The following is a 25,760-nucleotide window of genomic DNA, read 5'->3' as shown; positions in this document are numbered from 1 at the left end:
CAAGGTTGTCTTCCATCCCACTAACTTTCCTGGGGTAATTTTCCCTGGAGAAGCAGCCTTGCAGGATGTAGGAGGAGATTTACCAAGTTGGAGTAAACATGATCACATGAAGGAAGTGCACCAATCACACAGTGGTGGATTGTGGGTGGAGCTGGGGTGGACCCCAGACACACAGCCCCTGCTGGACTGAGGCACGCATTCCTCCAGCTGCTGGACTGCTGCCTGGCTTGGCTCACAGCCACGTCTCTCTCTAGGAACAGCTCTGGGCTGAGAGAGCAGCCCTGCCCATGGCTATTACCTTCGTCCCTGGGGACAGCCTCCAGGTGAGGACTGGTCAGATGTGAAGGTACAGCCTCACTCCCTTGCCTCAGTTTGGGACCTCTTGGGAGGGCCATCCCAGCTCCCATGCTCACTGTGGAATCATCTGTGGTCCTGATGCAACTTCACTGTCCTTCACCTCCTTTCTCTGCCCATCCCCTTTGTCCTCACTCCCTTACAACTGATGCCCAGAGTGCATTCACCCATGTATCGTTAATAGTGCTCTCAGATCCTATTTCTGAAGACTCTCAACAATGACACTCGTGTTTATGCAGTGGTCACTGTGCCAGCCCTAGCTTTCCAGAGATCATCTCTCTAAACCTGCTCAATAAGTCTACAACACAGCTACCCTTAGGATCTGCATTGTAAGGTGAGACATCTGAAATCATCTGTCAAAGTTCACAGATATTAAACCTGCAGTGGAAATGGGGCATGGCAAAGAGCAGAGCTTTGGAGCTCTACCAGACCAGACTTTGTGAGTTTGCAGGATTTAGGTCCTCCAGGTTGGGGACCCTTTTTGTGGCCACGGGAAATACCCTCCTTCCCCAGCCAGTCTTTGGGAGGTATAAGCGAAGGCAGGATACCTGGGTTTGCCATCATAGAAGAATGGCAAAGAAGCATAGTCTAGTTTTGCATTTTGCAAGAGAGATTTTTGGTTTTGTATTTTTGATGTGAAAATACTGATTTGAAAATACCTTTTCCCCGCTGTGCTTTGCTTTCTGTCAAGTTCAGTACCACCAAGACCCAAATGAACATTACTTGGCAAGCTGCCAAACTAAACACCTCCCAGCCAGGTGCCTAATAATGGAAAGGAGCATGTGGTGGGAAAGATTCTTATGGACGTTTTGTGGAAATAAACTGATGAAGTTGCAAAAACAATCATTTCTTCCTTGCTCCTTAAATCTCAATAAATGAGATGAAATCTACAAGCTGGCTTTTGCTGTTGAGTTGGAAATTTTAATTCCAAATGGTGAGCTTTGACTAGTAACATCTTAAGGGGTTCAAGAAAGTTTGTATCTTTCTTAGGGAAGCTCCTGTATTGTAAAAAAAAGTTCCAAAATACAGGACATTTTTCAAAAGTGCATTATAACTAGCTTCATATCTATTTGTTAGGGCTTATAAGGTATCTGGGTGCTGTTGTATGAAAATTATAAATAATTTAAAAATTATTCATTTGTACATTTAAAAAAAGTAAAGCCACCCACTTTACCATGAAAACTTCAGGAACCTGGAGTAAAGTCAGTGATATTTGCAAATTCTCTATTCCTTTGACTTAAATGAATCATGTCTTTATTTAAGTCCTCAGAAATGAACGTTTCCAATTGTATATACACATCTATATTTCTCTGTACTGATGTCTCAGACAGATCTTCCTTACTTGGGAGATACATATTTGTGATTATTTACATGAATATCATCTGCATTTAGGTTTTGACAAAGCCAGGAGCATGGTTCATGCCAGCCACCTCCTTTTTCTTTCTGTAGAAATAATGTCTGTTTTACACCCGTGTGTGGACTGACTGGAAATGCATTTATTTTGAAATTAATTAAAGGCAAGGAACTTTTTTCAGAATCCTGTCACAAAGGCCTAAAAATTTTAGCCTTTTGCCTTAAAAATAAATAAAAATAAAAATGGACTTTAGGGCTTCCCTGGTGGCGCAGTGGTTGAGAGTCCGCCTGCCGATGCAGAGGACACGGGTTCGTGCCCCGGTCCGGGAAGATCCCACATGTCAGGGAGCGACTGGGCCTGTGAGCCACGGCCCCTGGGCCTGTGCGTCCGGAGCCTGTGCTCTGCAACGGGAGAGGCCACAACAGTGAGAGGCCTGCGTACCCCCCCAAAAAAAAAAAAAAAAAAAAGGACTTTAAAAAAGGACATTTTCTGAAGACTGCTTTGTTAAAAAAGAATGGTCAGAAGAAATGAATTTCCAAAGTTTTGCAAGCATGGTCACTGGTGGAGGGGAAATCCTGTCTACCGGACAGACTTCTTTTACTTTTCTCATAACTAAGACGTTTTTCCATTCGAGGAAGGGTGAGGCCAACTCCTTGGAGCTACGTGGAACTTTCATTCACGCACCATGTTGAGTTCAAGCTGCAAAGTCATGAAGAGTAATTCATATTCATAGCGACCTCTTTACTCAGATGGACCTACTGGGGGAAGTCATTAAATATTTGCTGGTGAAAATTTTGCTTAGCTCAATGTTTACATGTAAAGTTCATAAAAACAGCACTACAGATCTGGGTGGGGATGAGTCAGATTCAGAACTAAGAAATTTGTAATCTGTGAGTTTCTAAAGAAATCTTTTGGAGCCAAAAGACAAGGAAGTATCACAATGGTCTCGTTTTCTAGGATTTCACACAATGCCTCTTTTTAAATATTCCACACTGCTTGAATAATACTTATACTCTTTGGTTTTATTTCAGAATTCAGCTTTACCCTTGTTTTTCCCCAGGCCATACTGGCCTAATATAATTTAATTCATTTCTTTCAGTCCCCATTCATCATGTATTCATTTAAGAGATATTTGTTGATTTTCTACTATGTATTGGCCAATGGGGATTCAGTAACAAACTCTTCGGACTTAAGAGCTAAATCAAGACAATAATTTTTGGTTGCGAGAAGGGCTAGTTAGGAATAAATAACGGTATTAGAGGGAGTAAGAGGTGGCAGTTGAAGTAGGAAAGGCTTGTGTTATAGGGTGACAAGGGGTGGCCATATCTAAAGCACAGGAAGGAACCAGCTGTGCAGAAAGCCCAGGGGTGCCTGGCACCCCAGCATGCAGAGGGGACCAGGTGGGAGAGCTCTGAGATGCTTAGGGCTTTGGCATGTTCTGAGAACAGAATGGATCCATTTTCGCTTGAGTGTAGGGAGTGAGATGAGATTGGTAAGAGGCGTAGATTCTCTTCCAGATGCAATGGACACCCTGAAGAGGAGGAGTGATGAGCTCTGACTTTCATTAAATCACAGTAAGAATAACAACCAAAAAACCCAACAGTTAAGGGCTTCACATACACCCCTGAAATTTTTGGTCTTCTACTCCTTACAATTTTCTCTTTGTCATCAGGGAACTCCTAGATATCCTTATATGTGCTCCTAAGTTTCCAGTTTGTGGCATCTGCTTTCCTCCATCCGGACATTCTCAACACTCACAGAACCTCCCTGATCATGTTATGGCTTCATCCCACTTAGCTCAAGATGCTCTTGTCACTGGGTTGATAGCATACTTCCTGGAAGAAGCTGTTGCCCTATCATTTTTTCATGCTATCAGCTCTGTAATTGGCTTTATCAGTGTTCCTTTGCTACCTTCCATCAGTGCCCACAAGCAAGAGAAAGGACATACACTCCTTTCACTTGTGTTCAAGGGTGCGAGGGTATGGGAGACAGGTAGGACCGGCTGGCTTGGGAGCCAGCCATGGACGGGGAAATATGATGGAGCGCTATGACAGCAAGTGTTGAAGAAACCTATCCACAGCAGATTCAACGGTGGCACACACTTCCCAGAATGCAGGAGAGGTAGAATCTAAGAGCACCTGTTTGAGTTCTTGCAATTCCAAAACCGGCTGTTGAGGATACTCTCAATCTAACTCTTAAGATTTCTAAATCAAAAACTACATCTGAGAAACGGTTTATTCATTTATGTTCCTGGAGTATATTGGGGGAGGGATTTGCAAGTGGTGCTAATAAATGTGCTCAAAGATGTCACCCGGCATGTAGTGATGGTGATGTCGTGGGTTTCCATCTGGGAAGGTGGAAGTCCAAGGAAAAGGTGTCAGTTGTATCTGATGGAAGTTCTCAGAATTTGTTGCATTTTGTGGGGTGGGTGAGTCCTATGACTCACCCTTCCTCTCAGGAGTGGGAATCTTTGAATAGTGTCCATCCACACATCATGAATTTAGTCCTGGGTTTGACCAGACTAGAGCTGCCCTGCTTGGCAATCTCCCCCACCCTTCTAAGGGCGGATCTAATTGTAGCAGGAGAAACTCTGTGATTCTCTGTAGCCTTGGAAAAATAGAATGAATAGGGAGTGCTTTGGTTAGAGTTTCCTTAGGAAAAATTATTGTAGGGAATTTGTGGAAAAACACTGCTTTGCAATCTCAGAGCTACGCAAAATATCGGGTAACTAAATATAGAAGAGTGTTCACAATCTTGCAGGTCCTGACGTCTGGCTAAAAGTGAGTTCTGGGAGGGGGTGATGTCGTCTCTCTTTCTTTTCTTCTCTCTCTCTTTTTAATTTTTCTTCCTTGGTCAGCCTTGTAAGCTTAACTATGGATGATTATCCAACAAGAATCTTAATTGTTGTTCTAACACAAGTTCTTACTTAATTTGAAAGAATGTTTGGTGTTAATGAAATTTCCCTCTGAAAAAAAATAATAGCTGACATGAAAAAGGGGCTGTTTCACAGACTAAAAGAACTCACAGATGCGTCTTTCATGAAATGTTTTACAAAGTGTGTCAAGGTCAAAGGAATGTCACAATCACCCAATGTTCTCAGTATGAATTGTAGAGTAAGTCAGTTCAAGGCTTTTGTGTGGTGGGTTGGAAAATCTTGTTCTTTGCGCCCCCTGAAAGAGAGCTTTATCAACATAAGGAAACTGAAATGGATGTAAAATAAATCTTCTCAACTGTAAGACATGTAAGGCTTGAAATTTACTTCTAAGTAGAATCATTAAAATATATTCTTTGGTGATACAACTTTTCTTCCATTTTTTAACCTTTCTTCCCTAAGGCAATTAAAAATAATAAAAATTTGTAGAAAAAAGTGGGGAGGGATACCTGTAATCATTCTCTTTCTTCTTTCTTCTTTTCTTTATATGTATGTATAGTTGATTCTCCTTATCTGTGGCTGTTACGTTCTATAAAGTACTAAAAACACTGAATTAGGGAATATTGAGCCATTGCTCCTAGGATAAATGCAAGGTTAGCTTCCTGCAAGTTTCTGGGCACAATATTTTCATCAACTGATCAATATGTAACCCAGTTTTAAGTGTGTTTCTGTTTAAAGACATTTTGTTTCATATACATTATTGGTTTCTGAACATGGAACTCATGGCTAACAACTATAACTTATGACTAAATGAATCTTAATTAACACACATATTACTGCAATTTGGAAAAAAGTTCAGAACCCTGTCACAAAGATTTTATGAAATATGCTGGCCCTTGGCATAGGTTGGTCCTCAAGACTCCTTGGATTCCAAGAAATCTGAAACTCTTTGTAGGCTGGTCAAGCCAACAGAAGTCTTATCTAGTAGAAATCCCTTTTCTTGGAAATTCTTCAGGACTCAGACAGAGGTTGACTAGGATCCTAGCTTCTGGGAATTACTAGATTATTCGCCTTTGAGAAAGATTGAAAAATAGGAATTTCCCCTTTAGGAAATAATTGTCATGAGGAATCAAGCAACATGCTCTCAGTTTGAGGGGTGTTGATGTAGATTTGCTAAACTTCCTAATTTTACACTTCCTAGAATGTTTCAGTTTCCACGAAGACAGATGACATTTGTATTTCACTCTAGCATTTATGGGTACTTTAAGGAACTAGAAACCGGGAGACAGGGGACTCACAAAAAACTCTTCTCTCCTTTTGACTAGTTTACTTCTGCTTGCTTCCCCCTGCCCCTAAGGATAATTTTCATCGTCATTTTTCGTCCTCTTAACTCAAAAGAGAACGACTCTTGGCCTTCCTGACAGTGACTCAAAATGAAATGAAATAAAAACGTATAACTGACTTTATGCAATCAAGCATAAGATCTTTTCAGCTGAATTTATTTCACCTGTAATGGATTTCTAAGATAAGCAAACCCAGAAGATACAGGGTGGTCTGGTTGGTGTAAATTACTTGATGCCTTTGTTCTGTTTTCCTCATTAGAATGATCATGATAATGGTAATTATTCTTCCTGATTTATTGGAAAGATGCTGCATTCAGGCATGCTGTTTTTAAGAGGCTGCAGAGCTAATAGAGGGGTCACATGGCTTATTTACCTAGAGTACATTGTTGATGCCCTGAGTTGCTAGAGGGACAGCTTGCGCTGAATTGATTTGTAACCAGAGTTTCCCTAGACCTCATAAGTTTTTGGCGGCAAATACTTTTGTTACCAAACCAAACTCGGGTCCACTCACTCTTCTTCTTCCCACTTTGAATCAATAGAAGTCAGCAGGACTTTCGTCACCTCTCACTTCTGCTCAGTTCAAGTTTCTCTCTGCACATGTGTGCACATGTCATTTGGAGGCAAACGGAAAGGCTGGGTTAGATCAGTCCCTGCGCCAGAGTGTTTCTTCATTTCCTAGACTGGGAGTGGCAACCGAGTGCAGTTTTCCATATGGACCAAAGCATCATTCTCTCTAAATTCATCTACAGTGCATCCTTATCCCACAACCTGTCACTGTGCAGCTCCTGCCTTCAGTCTGGGTTCTAACTGTTGGACGCCGGCTGCTGAGGACGTACACTGTACAAAAAGCCCACGGTCATGTTCACGAGCTGTGACGATGGTTCATCCATTTCCTTACTTTCTCATTACACACCCATCTACTTCCACATGATCTTCTGTTTCTGTGAACACAGACACACACACACACACGCATGCACACGTATATCAGCTTTCTCTGTTTATTTCCTCTGAAGTCACATTGCACAAGCGTGAAAGCTGAAAAAATCCCACTTCCTTACCAGCCCGTTGAAACTTTCCTGACTACAGTCCCAAGTAACCACAATAGGCAATGAGTTAACATTGCAGTTTGGGAGAATTTCCCCACCCTCCTCTCCTGTCAATGAGGCATAAAGTTCCCAGCCAATTTCTCCATTCGACCCTACCATTCCCGGAAACCTCTTTCCAAAGACATCAATGGGAAGATGTGAAAGAGGGGCTTGCCTGAGCATGGAGACAGGGATCTGATATGATCTAGTGGCTCTCCCAGGGGACCAGGAGTGACAACTTGCTGCGTGGTTTTGAACTTTGTCACTAGCTTCGTATAAGGATGCAAGCCCCTGAGTTCTCCAAACAAAATAAAAATAAAAAATAAAGAGAAGTTACCGTTCTTTTTTGGAAATATTTTGAGCGTGAAAATTTCAAGCATTGGCCTCGTACATAAAAATCCCAGTTGACCTGAGATAAAACTATAAGCCACGATTTCAATAGGAAGAGCTTTTCTAAACACACTCATATACATACACAATATAGCCAACAGCCAGAACAAGACCTAATCTCTTAAGTGTTAAAGGGCAAACATCCTTCCCTTCTCCCTACTCTCTCTCAGCCTTGAGTCAAGAGGATGGGCTGCATGTTTTAAGTTAGATACAGATTTAGTGTTTTGCAAACTGGGTGAGAAAAATTCTTAGGATTATACCTTCTTGTGAGTCAGGTTACCATGCCACATGTAATAGTATTGTGCAAAGCCAACTGCCTCTGTAAGACGCAGGGAGTTAAGACTCTAATAGTGATGTGGTATGCAGGTAGAAAATGGTCAAGGCTTCTCCATGATCTTTTATGGGGCAGAAATTATTCACTATGGCATAGAAGCTCAGGAATTCAAGGGAATGCAGATTCTCAGATCACACACCCCCCACACAAACTTTGAACCAGGATGGGTGCCCTCTTTGAACTATGACACCAGGCACATGACATTGCTTAAGCAATGTCCATCACAAGGGGATAATTATTTCCTTTACTTTGTAGCCTTGTTAACCACAGAAGTTCAACCCCATGACATTTTCTACAGAATGAGAACAAATAATCCTAAAATTTATATGGAACCAGAAAAGACCCTGAATAGTCAAAGCAATCTTGAGAAAAATGAACATGGAAATATCATGCTTCCTGACTTCAGACTATGCTATAAAGCCAAGTAATCGAAATAACATGGTACTGGCACGAGCACTGACGCATAGATCAATGGAACAGAACGGAGAACCCAGAAATAAACCCATGCACTTATGGTCAGTTAATCTATGACAGAGGATGCAAGAATATGCAATGGAGAAAAGAGAGTCTCTTCAATAAGTGATGCTGAGAAAACTGGAAAGCTATGTGCAAAAGAATGAAATTAGAATATTTTCTCACACCATATACAAAAATAAATCTAAAATGGATTAAAGACCTAAATATAGGACTGGAAACCATAAAACTCCTAGAAGAAAACATAGGCAAAACTCTCCTTGACATAAATCCTAGCAATATTTTTTTAAAATCTGTCTCCTCGGGCAAAGGAAACAAAAGCAAAAATAAACAAATGGGATCTAATTAAACTTGAAAGTTTTTGCACAGCAAGGGAAACCATTCACTTAAATTCAAAAACTCTGTGGTTGAAAAAAATTCCGAAACATCCACACTTTATAGTACAATATATAACTAACACTTAGGACAAGACATGAGACAATCACAGAGCCATAGAAACCTCTCTGTGTGTTCCCAAACAGAATTCCTCATTCCCTAGGAGAAATAACCATGATTCTGACTTCTGTGATAATCATTTTCTCTTTTTTCTTTACAGTTTTACTACCTGTGTAAGCATTTCTAAACAAGAGTTTAGTTTTGAATTATATATAAACTGAATTATATGTATGATTTCTTTTATCTTGCTTCTTTTGTACAAATTATGCTATAAAACGCATCCACATTATTGTATAGCCTTAATGCAGTCCTTTTCTCTGCTGTATAATATGCCACTATCTAAATAGATCACAATTTAGTCACCCATTCTCCTTTTGATGAACATACAGATTTTCCCCCAGGTTTTAGATATTATTAGCAATTTGTAATTGATGTTCTTGTTCTTTATCTTGGTGCACATATGCATAACTTTCCTTTGAATTTGTATACGTGAGTGCACACACACACAAATGTACACATATTGGAGGTCCTTGCTTTGCACAGAACCATGTTAACTAAAACATGTACATATCAGAACTGCGTCCTTACTTTGCAGGTTCTGCATTACTTCAGTTGCCATGGAAGTATGCAAAGTGAGGACAAAGTTTTAATATGCAAAAGTATCACAATACAGTATTATGCCATGCAAGAACCATCTGTAAATACTCACATATCCCTGGGAGTGGAATTCTTGGATCATAGGAATTCACATCCTCAAGCTCATTAAATAGTACCCACCTGTTTTCCAAAGTGGTTGTATTAATTTACTTTTCTGTCAGCGTAAGAGTAGACTTTTTCCCACATCCTTACACAATCTTGGCATTTCGCTGATTAGTTGTGAAGGTGAGCGCCTTAAGTGTTTTGTTAGCTGTCTGCATTTCACTTAGATGAAATGTTAGCTTATCTATTTTTATATCTTTCTGTTAGGTTGTTTTTCTTCCCTTATTTACTTATAAAGGTTCTTTATATATTCTGATATGTTCTTTGCTCATGTGTTGTAAATATCTTTTTCAATTTTATGGTATTATTTGATGAACAAAAGCTCTCAATTTTAAATGGAGTTAGATTTAATAATATTTTCTTTTATAGTTATGCTTTTGTGATTGCTTAAGAAAGTCTATCCTACCCTAAAGTCTAGAAGATTTTTACTTAAATATCTTCCTAAGAATTTTAAGATCTTGATTTTGAGATTTAGGCACTTAATTCATGTGGAGTTGATTTTTGTTTATAGTTGAGGTATAAATTGTGCAGACAATTTTTCCATATTCATTTGTAAGAAAGCTTTCTTTCCATAATAATCTGCCGTGCCACACTCTGTCATATTTCAAAAGCCCTTGAATATCAAATGCAGCTGTTTCTGGATTCTTTATTCTCTCCCACTGGCTAATTTATTTACTCCTGGACAAACTCTAGGTTGCCCAGTTACTACAGCTTTATAATGAGTCTTCCATAATCACTCTCTTCAGAAGTGTTTTTGCCATTCGTAGGCCTTTGTTCTCTCAGTGACACTTTAAAATCAACCTATCAAATTTCATGAGATTTTAATCAAGGTTGTAAGAAATCTACAGATCAAGTAGGGTCAAATTGACCTTTTCAGGGAACTAAATCTTCCTGACCATGAACATAGTATTCCTTTCAATTTTTTCAGATTTTCTTTAATACCCTTGAGTAAGGATTATTTTGTGTACAGGTCTTATACATATTTTGCTACATTTATCCTCAGAAACTTGACAGATTTTTCTACAGTAATTTTCTGTTGTAAATGTTATCTTTTTAAAATTATGTTTTTGAAGTATTTATTGCATAACTGCTGGTAGGGAACCATTCCCTTTAAAATTAGGTAGTAGATAATGTTCCTCCCTGTCACTTCTATAGTCAACATTATATCGGAGACCTTAGCTAGCACAATGATACAAGAAAAGATATTAAAAGCATTATGTTTGGAGAAGAGGGTCATGATTTACAAACAATATCATTGTACACATAAAACACAGATGTATCTATGGATAAATTACTTTAAAAATAGATGAATCATCAAGTTGACCAGATATAAGACTGATATATTGTACCTCTTAGTAGTATGTAGATTCCATATGACCAAAATGTAATATCTAGGAGACATGGGGAAACATATGTCCTGGTACAATAGCATTCTATAAAAATGTGTTCTGTTTTATGGGTTTGGTTTACCATTTAACCAATTCACTGTACAGAAGCCAGAATCCTTACATTTTCAGATGGGATTCAAACAAGTTAGTATCTGTCTATACCAGTATACAAAGGGGATTATTTAGCACAGAACTTTATAAAGACCACAAAAAATTAGTTGAGAATGACCGAATCCACGTTATGGAATGAGACTATACAGAAACTACTCAATTATAGTGAGAAGAGTCATTATATTAATACAACACACTGCAAGTAACAGTTTTATTCTGACTACAACTTCTAATTCCTTCTAGTAGAATTGGTGAGACATGTAAGGATGGTAGAGTTAAGGGTCTTTGTCTAAATTCCATTCATTTTGTGGTTGTCATTGGCCAGATTCTGGATTTTCTGCTGATCCCTTTCTTAGTGTCTGATGTCAATTTGCATTGGGATAGTCACCTCTTTACAACTCTTAATATCAAGCTAGATATTAGGGGGCTTTTGTTTTGTTTTGTTTTCAATTTCTTAGCATTATTTTCATAAAAAGCCTATATCATGCTCTACCCCAGATCCATGCACTTGTGGACTTTAAGAGCTTCTCTCCTTCTTTTCTTCCTGGAAAATGCCAGCAGCTGCTGCTTATTATAAAGGAAATCGTTAGTCTGTCTATTTGTGTAAGAGTTCATCCTTCTGTTCTAGCTCACTGTTTTCTCCTCTTCCCCTTTCAGGTGGGATAAAAGCAGTTTCCAGATTCCTAATAGTTCTGATTCTACATGGAAAACTGCCCAAATTCATAGTGGCCAGGGGAGCCCATGGCATCTCTTTATCCCATTTGCAAACTTCTCAGTACAGTGGGCCCTCCATATCTGCAGGGTTCCCAGTTCACGGAATTTTATATAAAGGGCTTGAGCATCCACAGATTTTTGTATCTCCAGGTGTCATGGAACCAATGCCCCACAGATACCGAGGAATGACTGTAATGACTTTATCTCACCATTTTACAGTTTAAACTTTTCCATGCCTACTGTTGGGTGAGTTGCAAACCCCCTCCATATCTCTGTTTTAAAAGTTGCTGAGCTCTGTTTACATGGCTTTGATTAAAGCCACGTTTAAAAAATACAACATCTCCCTTTTGTTCATTGCAACACTATTACGATAGCCAGGACGTGGAAGCAACCTAAATATCCATCAACAGAGAAAAGGATAAAGAAGATGTGGTACATATAAACAATGGAATATTACTCAGCCATAAAAAGGAATGAAATTGGGTCATTTGTAGAGAGACATGGATGGACTTAGAGACTGTCATAGAGAGTGAAGTAAGTCAGAAAGAGAAAAACAAATATTGTATATTAACGCATATATGTGGAATCTGAAAAAATTGGTATAGATGATCCTATTTACAAAGCAGAAATAGAGACACAGACATAGGGAACAAATGTATGGATGCCAAGGGGGAAAGGGATGGTTACCAAGGGATGAATTGGGAGATTGGGATTGACATATATACACTATTGATACCATGTATAAAGTAGATAACTAGTGAGAACCTACTGTATAGCACAGGGAACTCTACTCAGTGCTCCATGGTGACCTAAAGGAGAAGGAAATCCAAAAAAGAGGGGATATATATATACATACAGCTGATTCGCTTTGCTGTACAGTATACAGTAACACAATATTGTAACGCAACTATACTCCCTTAAAAATTAAAAATATAAAAAAAATTAAAAATAATAAATTACAATCTCAAATTACTTGCATAAAGGTATGGACACAGTTCTAATAGAACTACTTTTAAAATTAAAGAGATATATTTTAGACCAAAAAAAAATCAACAGAAAAAAAACAGCAGTGGTAATGAGAAAGATAAAATGCCTGGGAATAAAATTAAAATTTTGATGTTTTCAAGGTAGTGGATTTTAAGCCTCCTGCAGACTCCATCTAGAAAACACCCTCAGTAATTACTGACCTAGTAACTACTGCACATCTGTTCTGGACTTCAATTTGTAAGATCCAAATGCCCAGGAAGCTTGGCTATCTTACACTGTTGTTGATGTAATTGTTTGCTGTTTCAATACTCCTGTTTGCCGACAAATATCATAGGAACATTCCCACTGTCACAGTTGGGCCATCAGAGGATGATGGAATGTTATTCCCCTAAGTCACAGGATGGCTCAGGCAAGAACTGTTCTAAGCACACAACACTGAACGGTGCATTTCCTGAGAGGATTACCTGCATGAGCATAAGGTTATCCAGATAAACCTGTTCCTGCTTATATCTCTAAGAAATACAGGTTTTCCTCCCTCAGCTTAAAGGAGACACTGACAAATCTATTGGTTCTCTATATTAAAAGTGGCATAAATGAAAGCAGGTTCAAGCAGTTTAAAAACCATCACAAAAAGAGCATGAAAGTATGGAGGAATCATTCAACCCTAAATTGCAAGAACTTCATATTTTAAAACATTGATGATAAAGCTGGGCGTATGCTCCCTTTTTTAGTGGAAAAAAGCCCAGTAGGCTCATGTCAGATGAAAATTATATTTCTTTACCTAGTTCTCACAGGCATATTTGACTGATGATTTAAACTAATGAGGCAGTGACAAACCTTCTCTTTGCATTGCAAATGGAACAGAGAAACACATGATTCAGTAGGAATATGGATTTAATAGCTGTGAACATAAACTATACCACGATAAAGGTCAGAATTGTGTTTTCTCTTCCCATAGGAAATAGAATCAAAATATCAGTAAAGGCATCCCTTTGAAATTCCTAGATCATACCATAAATAGGAAGAAGCCTTGGCAATAAACATTATCTTTGTAAAAAGTCATCCTCTTTGCAGTGGTGTGCTGGTTTCTGCTTTGCGGCAGGGTGAATCAGCCATGCATGTGCATATGTCCCCGTGTCTCCCCCCTCTTGAGTCTCTCTCCCATTATACTCTAATAAAGATGTGAAAAATAATAATAATAATTTAACTTCTATATGTTTAGGTTTGTTTGTTGTTCTATTTTTTTTTTTAATTTGGGAGAAGTGTAAGAGTGGTTTGGCTATTTCTCATAAAAAAATTTGACTCTTCTAAAAAAAAAAAAAAGTCATCCTCTGTCCTGACTCTAGAACTAAAAAAGGATTAATGTTATTTATATGATACCTAGTTTACATGCGAAGAGAACTTTAGGCCTGTAAAAGTTTTTCTTTAACCTTGTCAGCATATATTATATGAAAATAATGTAAAATTTAAAAAGAAAACACATTCAAATTAGCCTTGGTTTATTTGTATTAACCAATTTGTTAAGTGTTTCTACACTTTCTCCGCGGAATGTGTTATAAAGAGAAGTCTTCGGAACCTAGAAGGTTGGGATGACACAAAATAAAACTACAATCTATAGACTTGTAAAAAAAAAATTTTGCAAAATCTATGTGAAAAAAATTTTAAATCACTGACAGACAAAAAGGGCATATCATATTCTTGGGTAGGAAAATTCAATATCTTAATGAGGTCAGTTCTCCCTCAATCAATCTATAAATTTAATGTGAGCCCAACAGAAATACTACTGGGATAATTTTTAGAACTAGATAAACTGATTTTTTTTTTTTTCCTGCGGTACACGGGCCTCTCACTGCTGTGGCCTCTCCCGCTGCGGAGCACAGGCTCTGGACGTGCAGGCCCAGCGGCCATGGCTCACGGGCCTAGCTGCTCCGCGGCATGTGGGATCTTCCCGGACTGGGGCACGAACCCGTGTCCCCTGCATCGGCAGGTGGACTCCCAACCACTGCGCCACCAGGGAAGCCCGATAAACTGATTTTCAAGTTCATGAGTAAAATAACTGTGAAAGGATAGGCCAGAAATTTCTGAAGAGAAAAATTAATTGGAGGATATTAGGTATATTTATGATGTAAATCTACAGTAATTAAAACATCATGGCATGAGAGTATAAATAAGCAAACAGATAAATATTATTGCTCAGAAACTGATCCAAAGACATATGGGGACTTAGTATGTGAAAAAGTCATCACTGAATATTAGTGAGAAAATATGGGTTATTAAATTAGTGATGTTCAACATTTGGATATTTATTAGGGAAAAATACCATACTGACTTCTTATCTCTCTCCTTACATTAAAATGAATACAAAATAGGCAAACTACAAAAATACTGGAAGAGAATTTTCAACTCATCTTCATAGGAGGAAGGCCTTTTTCAACATGGCAGAAAAATCAGATAAGAAACTACTGATAAATTTATAAATTTAATTAAAAAACAATAAAATAGTTCTGTCAAGATTTCTTGTGCTATTTGAATATAATTATGAATTCTAATGCTTAAATATTACTCTATCTGAATAAGTATTTCTATACTTGTTAAAATAAAAATGTGGTTGGGTAGAAGAAAGATTTTATTACTCTCTCAATTAAATGCTGGCTACTTGAACCGCAAGACCATCTTCATATTTTGAGTTTTATTTTAGTTTTAGTTTTTGTTTCTCTCTCTCTCTCTCTCTCTCTCTCTCTCTCATTTTTAAAGACAAAGTAGCCAGAAGGAATAGGCTCTTGAATGCTGGTATCATAAATCCAAGCCTATGACGCAGGTCCAATAAGATCATAGCACCACGTTACCCTGAAGGTAAACAGCATCCTTGTGTTTCATCGGAGTGATGCTTCGTAAACTTGTCAAAGTTTCTGTAGTTATTAAGGAGAGAGAGAGAGACAGAAACAGAGGGAGAGACAGAGGGAACTCTTGGGCACTTTCAGTCTGATGCTCACTCATTCATTCTGTCATGTCTTCAACAAATATTTATTGTATAGCTATTGTGTAGATGTTGCTGAGTGTGGGGAAGATTGTTGCCATCCCTGCCCTCATGGAACCAGCAGACTCTCAGAAAGAGAGGAGAGGTTTCCTTTTTGAGTCAAAGACAAATATGTAAGTTGATACTTAGTAGACTTGACATGATGTATATTGCCTGGGTCTGTTTCAGATCAGCTTGGTCTTTCTAAAGTATGACTGGGACCCAGAGCTTGTGCCATTAGTCATTTTTTGAAGAATTGGCAGTTGAAAGTGATCAACGAATTCATGCTATTGTTTAATCACGTTCTTATAAGCATTTTCTTAAATTCCAGACTTGGTAATAATTTTATGAGTTGCTAAAGACACTTTTTCTATTCACTGCTTATAGTGATGACGACAGTAACGTGTATGTTTAGAGTGACAAATTTAATCTAACTCATTATCAGATTCATCTCTCCATCTATTTTTGTGGCAATATGACTAAATGAGGAGAAGAAAGTGATTGTCTGCTCATTTTGGGGTTCTAGGATTTTTTTTAAGCATCATACGTGAGTTTCTTGTTATTTGATTAAAGAATGTATTAGGGTTACTTAGGTGAGATACCCCTAAAACTATATAACTGGGTATGCCTGAGTTTTCTCCTTTATATTAACTGGCTGTTAATTTTTTGTCTGTTAATAGATATCCAACTAACTTTGCAAAGACCATTCAAAGGCCTTTCCTAGTTCCTTGAACTCTATTTGCTTTCTCAGTATCTTCTCCCTTTTGGAGCCCTAAAGTAACCTAGTAAGTAATTCAAAGGTGAGTCAGGTACTGGGTAGCATTTTCAGAGCAGAATGCTAGCCTGGTAAGGTGTCCTGGTTTCCATACAAAAAAAGTCCACCATAGGTCATAAAACTAGACCTGTAGTAACAATCACTAATATTTAATAAATCACCAAATGGTTTGAAAACCTGTTCAAATATTTGGTACCACCCACAAAAGCAGTCATAATAAACTGTTTGGTTAGCAAAATCACATAACATAATTGTTGGCATTATCACGTTCATTTGTTTTCTTATTCTCTCTTTTTGGAAACAAAATTCTTGGTTTGAAAAACAACTTTCAGTGACATTTCCTATTTTGAGTTGTGATGTGAATTTTAAGTAAAAAATAAACTTGAGGCAGTGATAAAAATGACATTGGACCTTTTCTAAAAATAAGAGATCACAAACTATAATTTTAAATGAGTCACTGCTGATTAATATAATAATAATTTCATAGGGAATTTAGTGCAATGTGTACAGAAAAGCCACTATGGAAACTCATAAAAGTGCTGTGGTTTATCAAAGTTTTAGATTAATTTTTTTGTAAGAGAAATGACTTGGAAACTATAAACATGAGCTTGGGTTTAGCAAGGGGAATTTTGGATTTTCAAAGAAGTAGCCAAGGTCCTGACTTATTTATAATGACCAGGACATTAGTTTCTAATGTCCTAAGAAATATTGAGTGTATGTGCTTCAAATAATGTTAGAAATGGATATTCCAGCACCTGCCAAGAACGTTACCATTGTGTCTGTCCATATAATGGGTGTTTGGATGTTAAAAGCCTTGAATTTAATATGGAATCTGCTCTGGCCCACATGTCAGGGTCAACAATTTGGTCAGCCCAGCCAAGTATTAGAAATATGTAGGAAAAATAGCCTCCCAATTTTAAAGCAGCTTTATCCAACGTTAGTTGGTTATATATTCCATGGGAATTCTACAATATAACAGGGGGCTTTGCCCTTGTGATAGCCACTGGCCACAGGGACCCAACTGCCGGTGAAAAGTAACTTCCAAGATCCTAATTGAAATCGGCATTCAGAGCACCTCTGCTCAATATCTCAACATCTGGGAACAATACGTAAGTTATTTTGTTGACAGTTTCCTGTATAAACTAGATTAAAATCTCAGGCTGTTTCTGGATAGGAAGAAGGTTAGGATTAGGTCAGTGGTGCTCCTGATGAATTGGGCAATCTTCGTGGAGGCAAGTTTTAAGTTGCCTTGAAATGTCTATGTAAAACTCATCAATCGGGGACCAAAAGAAGATCTCACCGATGGGACCCAACACCTACCAGGTGCAGGTAAAGGTGTGAAAAACACCTCGCACCTCTTAAAACGCCTTCAAATTAATTTCAGCTGTTAAAGCTTCCGAACCCACATTATGTAATTTCTCTTGCTGTGGGGTTGCAACCATCATATATCTTAATTATGCAGAAGGAAGTTAAGCCAGGAAGGATGGGTGATTTCCCAAAGACTTGGGAGGAAATTTAATTAGAACGTTAATTAGACCTGGTAACTTTCTCTTTTCCCGTAAGTTCTCTTTTGATTGGAGACAAGATGGTGGAGTAGAAGGACATGAGCTCACCTCCTATCACCAAAACCACAACTAACTGCTGAGCAACCATCAACAAAAAAAGACTGGAACCTACCAAGAAAGATATTTCCATAAGTTCTTTTCTGGTTTTTCTGGTTGGGTAAGGAAGTACCTACTTGGGTAAGCAGGTACCCAGTATAAACTACCCCATTGCCAGAAGGAGCCTCCTATGTCAGATGAAGATCTGGGCAGCAAATACCTGCTGATGAAGAGATGCAGACAGAGACACACCTGAAAGAAGATAATCATCATATCTTAATAGTAGACTTCGTGGTTGACACTCCCTCCCTCCCCCAACTGTTCTATCCTTCACATGAGTCTAACCACTGAAGGTAATTTCCCCCCTGGCCAGTATTTGGTTCAGGAATTGTTGAGCCTAAACCAACCAGGGCCAATGAAATGTCAGGAGAGCTCAGGATAGCTTAAAAAATCTAGTTGAGAGAGGAGAGCAAGAAAGGGAAAGAGAATACACATACACATACGGTTATGTGCACAAACATAACGGGTGGGTATGGAGAGGAAACACCTCCAACACCACTGAATACCTCCTCATCTCCGCATCCCTGGGCAACCTCAGACATGAACAGAGAGGGATGTTTTCTTCATTGCTACTGGGAAACCAGCCTTAGAATAAATTGACCTTGTTGAGACAAGTAGAGCAGGGAGATGCAGATCCTTAGATCTCCTTGATGATGACCAAGAGCTACTACTTCAACCCTCCCTGAAGCCCTTTAACTTCTGCTCTTCCTGTAATGTGAGTTAAAACATTTTCTCCTTTGAGTTGGGTTTCTACACTTGTAATAGAAACCCTAATCAACGTACTGTAATACTTATTAATTTGCTTCACATCACATTGCTTTTTGGGGTCTGGGTTCTGGTCAGTCACCTTCCCCACACACCCCAATCTCTTTTTTTTTTACACTCCAATCTCTTGTCTGCCCCTCTCTGCAGCCCAGCAGTTGACCACTTTGGGCTGCCTCCCTAGTTCTGGTGCTCTCTGGCTTCCAGGGGGGTTCAGCCAGTGGGAATCGCCAGCAGGATACGGGAGGACACAGGAAGACACTGGGGTAACATTCCAACCAACTTAGAAGCTGCCTTTCTGTTGGCAGCTGTGCCCTCCATGACCGTAGCTCCCAGAGGGGGATTCTCCTCCTTGGGCCCAGGAACTCTTTCCTGCCTCGTTTCTTCATCCCCGGGTGGCAACAGCTTCCCTCTGTTGCCTACCTCTGGCTGCCTCAGCATCTCTTGTCCATTCCTTTAAGTTTGTCCATTCCTCTGCAGGTCATCTTTCATGAAGTCTGTTTTTTTCCAAAAATATGACTGATGTAGTCTGCCTTCTGCCTGACATTTTGCTTTCATTCATTAGAAGTTATAAAACCCTCCAACCCTGAACTATAAACTGTCGCTACTCAGGGCAGAGATCGGGGTTTGGTGGGGAATTTGCAGGCTTTCTCCTTCTGCTTATTGGTTGACTTTGGATGAGAGAGGGAGTGGCAATTTTTAAAAGCAATTATTTGAGGTTTTGTGGACCATGCAGTTTCTGGTGTAACTGTCAACTCTGCTGATCTTAAAATAAATGGGTGTGGATGTGTCCCAATGAAACTTTATTTACACCAACAGGTGGTGGGCCAGATTTGGTCCCTGGGTTACAGTTTGTCAGTCTCTGAGTTAGTTCATTTGATTTATGACCTAAAGTACGGGAATAAGATGTTAGTCTCCTTGACAGTTTCAAAACAAATTGCTTTGGGAGGCATATTAGTTTTTTATTAAAAAGTGACTTGTATATGATGTCATTCTAGGCAGATAAGTTTTATGTCAAATACAGCATGGAAGAAAACTTTCTTTTCTCTACCAGCAGAAAGCCACTTCATGGATGCCATGCTGCCACCAGGATGTGAGCTCTCACCATTGGCTGGCCCTTCCCAACTCCCCTCTGGAGCCTGAGCTAGACTATTAGGTCCAGGGAAAGGCACGGGGTTTTGGAAGCCACTTTATAATGCTTACTAGGTTTTGTCAAGCATGGACAGGGATGAGGCATTCGCCCACAGTTGTTTCTGAGGCCAGAGGAAAATTTAGATTGGTAAGCTCCTGAAATCTCAGGTCTTCCTAGAAGCCTTCTTAGATTTTTCAAGGTCAAGACTGCCTCTCCCTCTGTGGTGCTCTCATAGGACTCTCCCTGGACACATCTTGGAGCTGTTATTACATTTTGGTGCGTGGTAAGTAAGCAGTACACATATCAGCCTTCAGGTCCTAGGTGGTATGGGTCTAGAGGACAGAGCTAGACTCAATCGTCTTTCCAAGTGCCAAGCACTGGGCCTCACACATGGTGGCGGCTCATAGCTTAAGTAATTGAGCTCTGTTTAATTTCTCAATAATTCTATTTAATCTTAGGCATACCTTCAACATTGCCTAGGACAAGAACATAAAAGGAGGCTCATATACCACATGGCTAAATAATTTAAAAGTTACAAATATCATACGATATCACTTATATGTGGAATCTAAAAAAAATAAAAAGGTACAAATGAACTTACTTACAAAAAGAAGTAGAGGGCTTCCCTGGTGGCGCAGTGGTTGGGGGTCTGCCTGCCGATGCAGGGGACACGGGTTCGTGCCCCGGTCTGGGAAGATCCCACATGCCGCGGAGCGGCTGTGCCCGTGAGCCATGGCCGCTGAGCCTGCACGTCTGGAGCCTGTGCTCTGCAGCGGGAGAGGCCACAACAGTGAGAGGCCCGCGTACCACAAAAAAAAAAAAAAAAGAAGAAGTAGAGTCACAGATGTAGAAAACAAATTTATGGTTACCAGGGGGGAAAGTAGGGGTAGAGATAAATTGGGAGATTGGGACTGACATATGCACACTACTATATATAAAATAGATAACTAACAAGAACCTGCTGTATAGCACAGGGAACTCTACTCAACACTATGTAATGACCTATATGGGAAAAGAATCTTAAAAAAAAAAAAAGTCGATATATGTATATGTATAATTGATTCACTTTGCTGTATACCTGAAACTAATACAACATTGTAAATCAACTATACTCCAATAAAAATTAAAAAAAAAAAGTTACAAATTGAACCATGTCTATGGCCTGGCTTGTCATTCCACCCCTGGGCCCACTGCCTGCTCGTTGGGAGTCACACTTGTTTTTTGGGGCAATGCTCTCACCCGGGCCAGCCCTGCTGTCTTCAGCCTGAGAGGTTGCATGGACCTCCCGGGGCAGAGCAAGGGGGAAGCCGGGCCCAAACTCAAGAGTGCTGGGCTGGCCTGGGGGAATCTGGGGTGAGCACCTACCCCAGCTTCCTCGGGAGACAGGCTGAGCTGGGTCATTTCCCTTAGGCTACACTTGTCTGACTCAGGTCTTACAGGTTGCTCCAAGGGGCTTCTAGAGTCACACAATCTTAAGAATAGGTCAGCAAGAGAACAACTATCTGGGGAACTGGTCTGCTAGACATCTACTTTGGGTGATGGAGGGTAGCCAACTTAAATAAAAGCACATATTCTGCTCTCCTGAGGCAGCGGCTGCGATCATAGCCAACCCTTCCCACCCCTACACCCTCTCCTTCCTCTCTCTCTCTCTCTCTCTCTCTCTCTCTCACACACACACACACACACACACACACACACACACACACACAAGCATTTTCAACCCTGCTTCCTCTGCCCCGGAGGAAGTTCGGAGCGGAGTTCATTTCCGCTCTCACTATTGTCTCCCATAATCCATATTTGTTCAAATAGGGACCAAACTTCCTAAAATCTCTCGGCACAGACAAGGTACATGAAGGAGCTTTTATTGTAGAGTTTGTGATCTCTGGTGCACAGTGGGCAGGGACCATCTTCACCAGGTCCAAGGGCAGCGCCAGGACCCAGAAAGTGCCCTTGGAGGATATCACATGCATCTTCCCAGTAAATCTGCCCACTGAACAAATCATTCCCATTAAAGCTTTGTGCTATGGTTGGGGTACACCGGGGTTCTGATCCACCTGCAGGGCTTGCTAAAGTGCAGTCTGCTGGAGGCCACCTTCAGAGTTTCTCATTCAGTAGGTAGGTCTTGGGTAAGACCCCCAAATTCACACGTGTAACAAGTTCCCAGTGGACGCTGCTTGTCTGGGGCCCACGCTTTGAGAAGCACTGGTGTAGATGATTGTGTAGTCAGTGGAGAACCCAAAATAGCCATGGCCCTCATTCCGCAGACAGGCAATGGGTTACCCTAGCTGGCAACGACCCTAGGATATTGTTAGAAACTTGATCTTTAGTAGCTGGGAAAAGAAGGAAAACATGTAAAGCTGCAAGCAATTTCCAGTCTCTAAGGGTAGGGACATGCATTTACCTAGAGGCAAATTGTTGCTTTCGGTCTGGGAAAACCACTTGAGTCTGCTATTTATTTACAAAAATATAAATCAAATATTCACCCACCGTTCTAGAGGGAAATGTGAAGTCAGGATTAACCCAAACACAGCTGTTTGAGACTGAGAAGTTAAGTGTTCTATTTGATATAAATTTGGGGGGAGCATTGGGTCAGACTTCTGTCTGGGAGACATAGTTGTCTGGTAGGGCGGGGGGGGGGTGGATGGGGGAGGGGTGCACGTTCCAGCATTTCTAGGCCTGCCTCATTCTAAGGGCGCTTGGATTCGAGCTGTACAGTATTGTTGCAGCTTTGTGTGTGTGGTGGTTGTTTTCCAGAACTTGAGCTGAGACCCAAGGACTAAGAAAAGAGGGGCAACTCCACCAAGCGTGTGGTGTGTCTCACACAGGGTTATTTCTGTCAGAATAATCCACCATGTAATGAAGCTTAGCTATGATTTTCTGTTGTAGTTTTTCTTGCTGGGGTTTTCCTCTGGAGGAAATTAATATTTTTAATGTTAGTCTAATAGGTGGTTCAGCCTGGGAAAATAAAAATAAGAAGGGGGGAGATGTACGTCCTGAGTGAGGGAAGGGATGCTCCTCTCTGGGCCTAAGGGTACTTGGGTCTGGATTGTGAGGCCAGCTAGTCCTATTGGTGATGGTGGGAAGGGGACACAGGCAGACTGCTTATAAGGGTCCTTGAAGACAGTTCAGGACTGTGGACTCTGAAAGTCACCAAGTCCAGTCCAGGGTTGCACTTTCCTTCTCTAATATCTGAGTTTTTGGTGAGGTATTGTTCAAAGTTGGGGTTTAATCTTTGTTGGGACATGAGGGTTGTTACCATGGAGCTAATTGGCCAAGAGGTCAGGGCTCCTGTCTGTGGCCACTTCTCAAGGAGAGTGGACCTCCTTGAGAGGGTAGGGGTTATCCAAAGATTGCTGCAGGGTGGAGCAGAGAAAAAAGGGGTCCAGCTATGCACAAGATGACACCATGGTGAGAAGGGACAAAGTTCTTTCAGGTTGGAGCTCCAGGTCAACCATAATTTTGAAGTCGTGGCATGATAAAACTGAATATTTGAGCAGCCAGTGGAATATAGTTGGTCGGTTTGGTTAATAACTAGACGTAATTTAGAAACAGGCATTGTATGTGAACACCCACCCTAAAGATCAGAGACAAGGAGAAAGTGTTCCCTTCCTTTAATAGCATAAGGTAATTCAAGTCCTCCTGACAAGTGAATATATCCAAATAGCTGTCTCAGCAAGAAATGGAATTTTTTATCTGGCGATCTTAGATAGGAAATGAAGTTTCATTGTATAAGCTTCAAAAACTCCCTCTAATTAGGCAATATGATTTCCATCAATTCTATTAATCTTTCATGGCACATAGATAAAAACCTAAACATAGAAGGAAATAAAAGCATGTAAGAGCAACAGAAGGGGTTGAGTAGGTGCAGAAGGTCATGAAAGAAAATCAATTTTCCTGTAATTTACTTGAGAGCTCCAAAAATAACAAACAAATATCAATTTGGAACCAGATTCTTTCCTTCTCCATCATGGCTTCCAGGGACCAGAAGACCGGACAAGGCCATCCAGAAGGTGGGACGTCTTGATTTTAGCCAAAGTAAGCATGCTTGTGCAGAAAACCAAAACAATTGGGGAAGAAGAAGCCAACATGTAACACATGCTGATTCAGTGAAAAAGTGAATTTATATCTAGTACATCAAAGGATTGGATCAAGGACAGCACAGCGAGGATGCAGGAGCCTTGGAGACCATCACCAATTACTCACGCTGGGAGGCAAGTGGCTTATGTAGAACGCAGTCATCTACTGCTTAACGAGAGGGAGTAATTATTTTCTACTGAAGGAGTTCTGTATGTCCATTGGTTTCTTGATCTTAAAAATCACAAAAGAAATGAGTATATTACACAACTGTTTTCAGGAAGATGGAAACTATTATTTTCTTTAGTAATTGCCCTTTCCTGCTGTACACCTGAAACGAATGCAACATTGTAAATCAACTATACTCCAATAAAATTAAAATTTTAAAAAATTCCATGAAAAGAGGGAAAAGATTATCATGTATTAAGCTAATAGTCTCTTTATATGGTAGATAAGGGGGGCAACCAGAATGACCATCTGTGGTTAAGCAGGAAGTGTGGTTATGTTGGGGGAAGGGGTCACTGATACTCCTCCTTGACTTACCATGACCTCATACTTCTACCCTGTCTGCTGACAATGGTGTTTATAACACATGACCTTCCACTTAAGAGTAATAAATCTAGACCTATTTAAGTAAAAAATAAAAAAAAAAACTCTTTCCTCTAAGAATTACAGTAACATTACATGGGACATACAACTAAGTCCAGACCTTGTGTACAGAACAAGGTGCAATCTTCATTGAGTTGTTTCTTGACCTATGCCTCAGTGTCTCCTTTTGCAAAAGATTTATATTGCATTGAGACTGGGAAACATTTTTTTTAAATTTCTTTACCCCATTAATGTGAAAATTTGAGGGGCATTGTTTTCCACTTAGAATATGTTATAGACTCACTGACATTAGATCGTGTTTCTTGACCGCACTATTGCCCCTGCTAACACAATTTCCTTGGGAAAATCTACTGGTGTGTCATTATCATTTAATCATCCTTTTCTCCTAGAGACTTCAGAGCTTCTTTCCAGTATTTTCCTATCCGTGTCCAGGACCTCCATCTGAAGCAGTGATGATTCTTCTTTGAACAATGGAGATAGTGTAGGACACATGAGTGAAATTTGCCCAGAGTCCTGCTGTGGGTCAGGGTGGAGTCACCCTTTGATCTTTGGGCTTTAGACTCTCAACCAGGGCTTCCTGCCTCGGCAAGAAGAATATCCCACTTCTGATGGTCATGGACCTTTGGTGGAGTTGACCATGTGTCACTATTTGTTATGGGGAAGATACTGTTTCTATAGCATCAAACAGTGACATGTAATAGAAGCATTACAGGAATGTTCAAGAATTGAGGAGACGAAGACATTCTACTTGGCTGGAATTTTTCACACTAATTTTTTGTCACACTGCAAATGTTTCTCCTTAGTTTGTAAGACCCTTGTATTCCAGAGGCTACCAAACAGTTCTGATTAGCTGATCTTTCACTCATCAGAATAGTTGTTTTACAAGCTCTGTTTTGCTGCCAAAGCATTTGGGGTGACGTTTAAAAGAATATTTTGAAAGAATGTTCCTTTGAAGTTCTGAAATTGTCTTTTTGGCAAATGTGGATGGAATTTACATTCTAATTCAACTCTTCACAGATAATTCATTAAGTTTTTTGTGGACTCTCATCTCGGATACCTTATTATCCATCTGGCAATATGATCTTTTATAATATGAACCAAAATATAAGCTGTTGAATCTACTGTCTGAGA

At 39.9% G+C, this 25,760-nt stretch overlaps 1 long non-coding RNA gene across 1 annotated transcript in view; it reads right to left on the bottom strand.

Annotated features, from left to right (window-relative positions):
• The window catches only part of LOC132597801 (uncharacterized), a 110,956-nt gene that overhangs the window by 17,308 nt on the left and 67,888 nt on the right, over window positions 1-25,760 (bottom strand). The window contains exons 3-4 of the long non-coding RNA XR_009565143.1: window positions 24,150-24,254; window positions 20,552-20,713 (exon numbers count right to left, since the gene is read on the bottom strand). This is a non-coding gene — a long non-coding RNA (uncharacterized lncRNA). The remainder of the gene's footprint in view (window positions 1-20,551; window positions 20,714-24,149; window positions 24,255-25,760) is intronic.

The sequence above is a fragment of the Globicephala melas genome, chromosome 9 (genome assembly GCF_963455315.2).
Source record: "Globicephala melas chromosome 9, mGloMel1.2, whole genome shotgun sequence".
Taxonomy (NCBI): domain Eukaryota; kingdom Metazoa; phylum Chordata; class Mammalia; order Artiodactyla; family Delphinidae; genus Globicephala; species Globicephala melas.
This window is presented reverse-complemented; position numbering and strand designations above follow the sequence as displayed.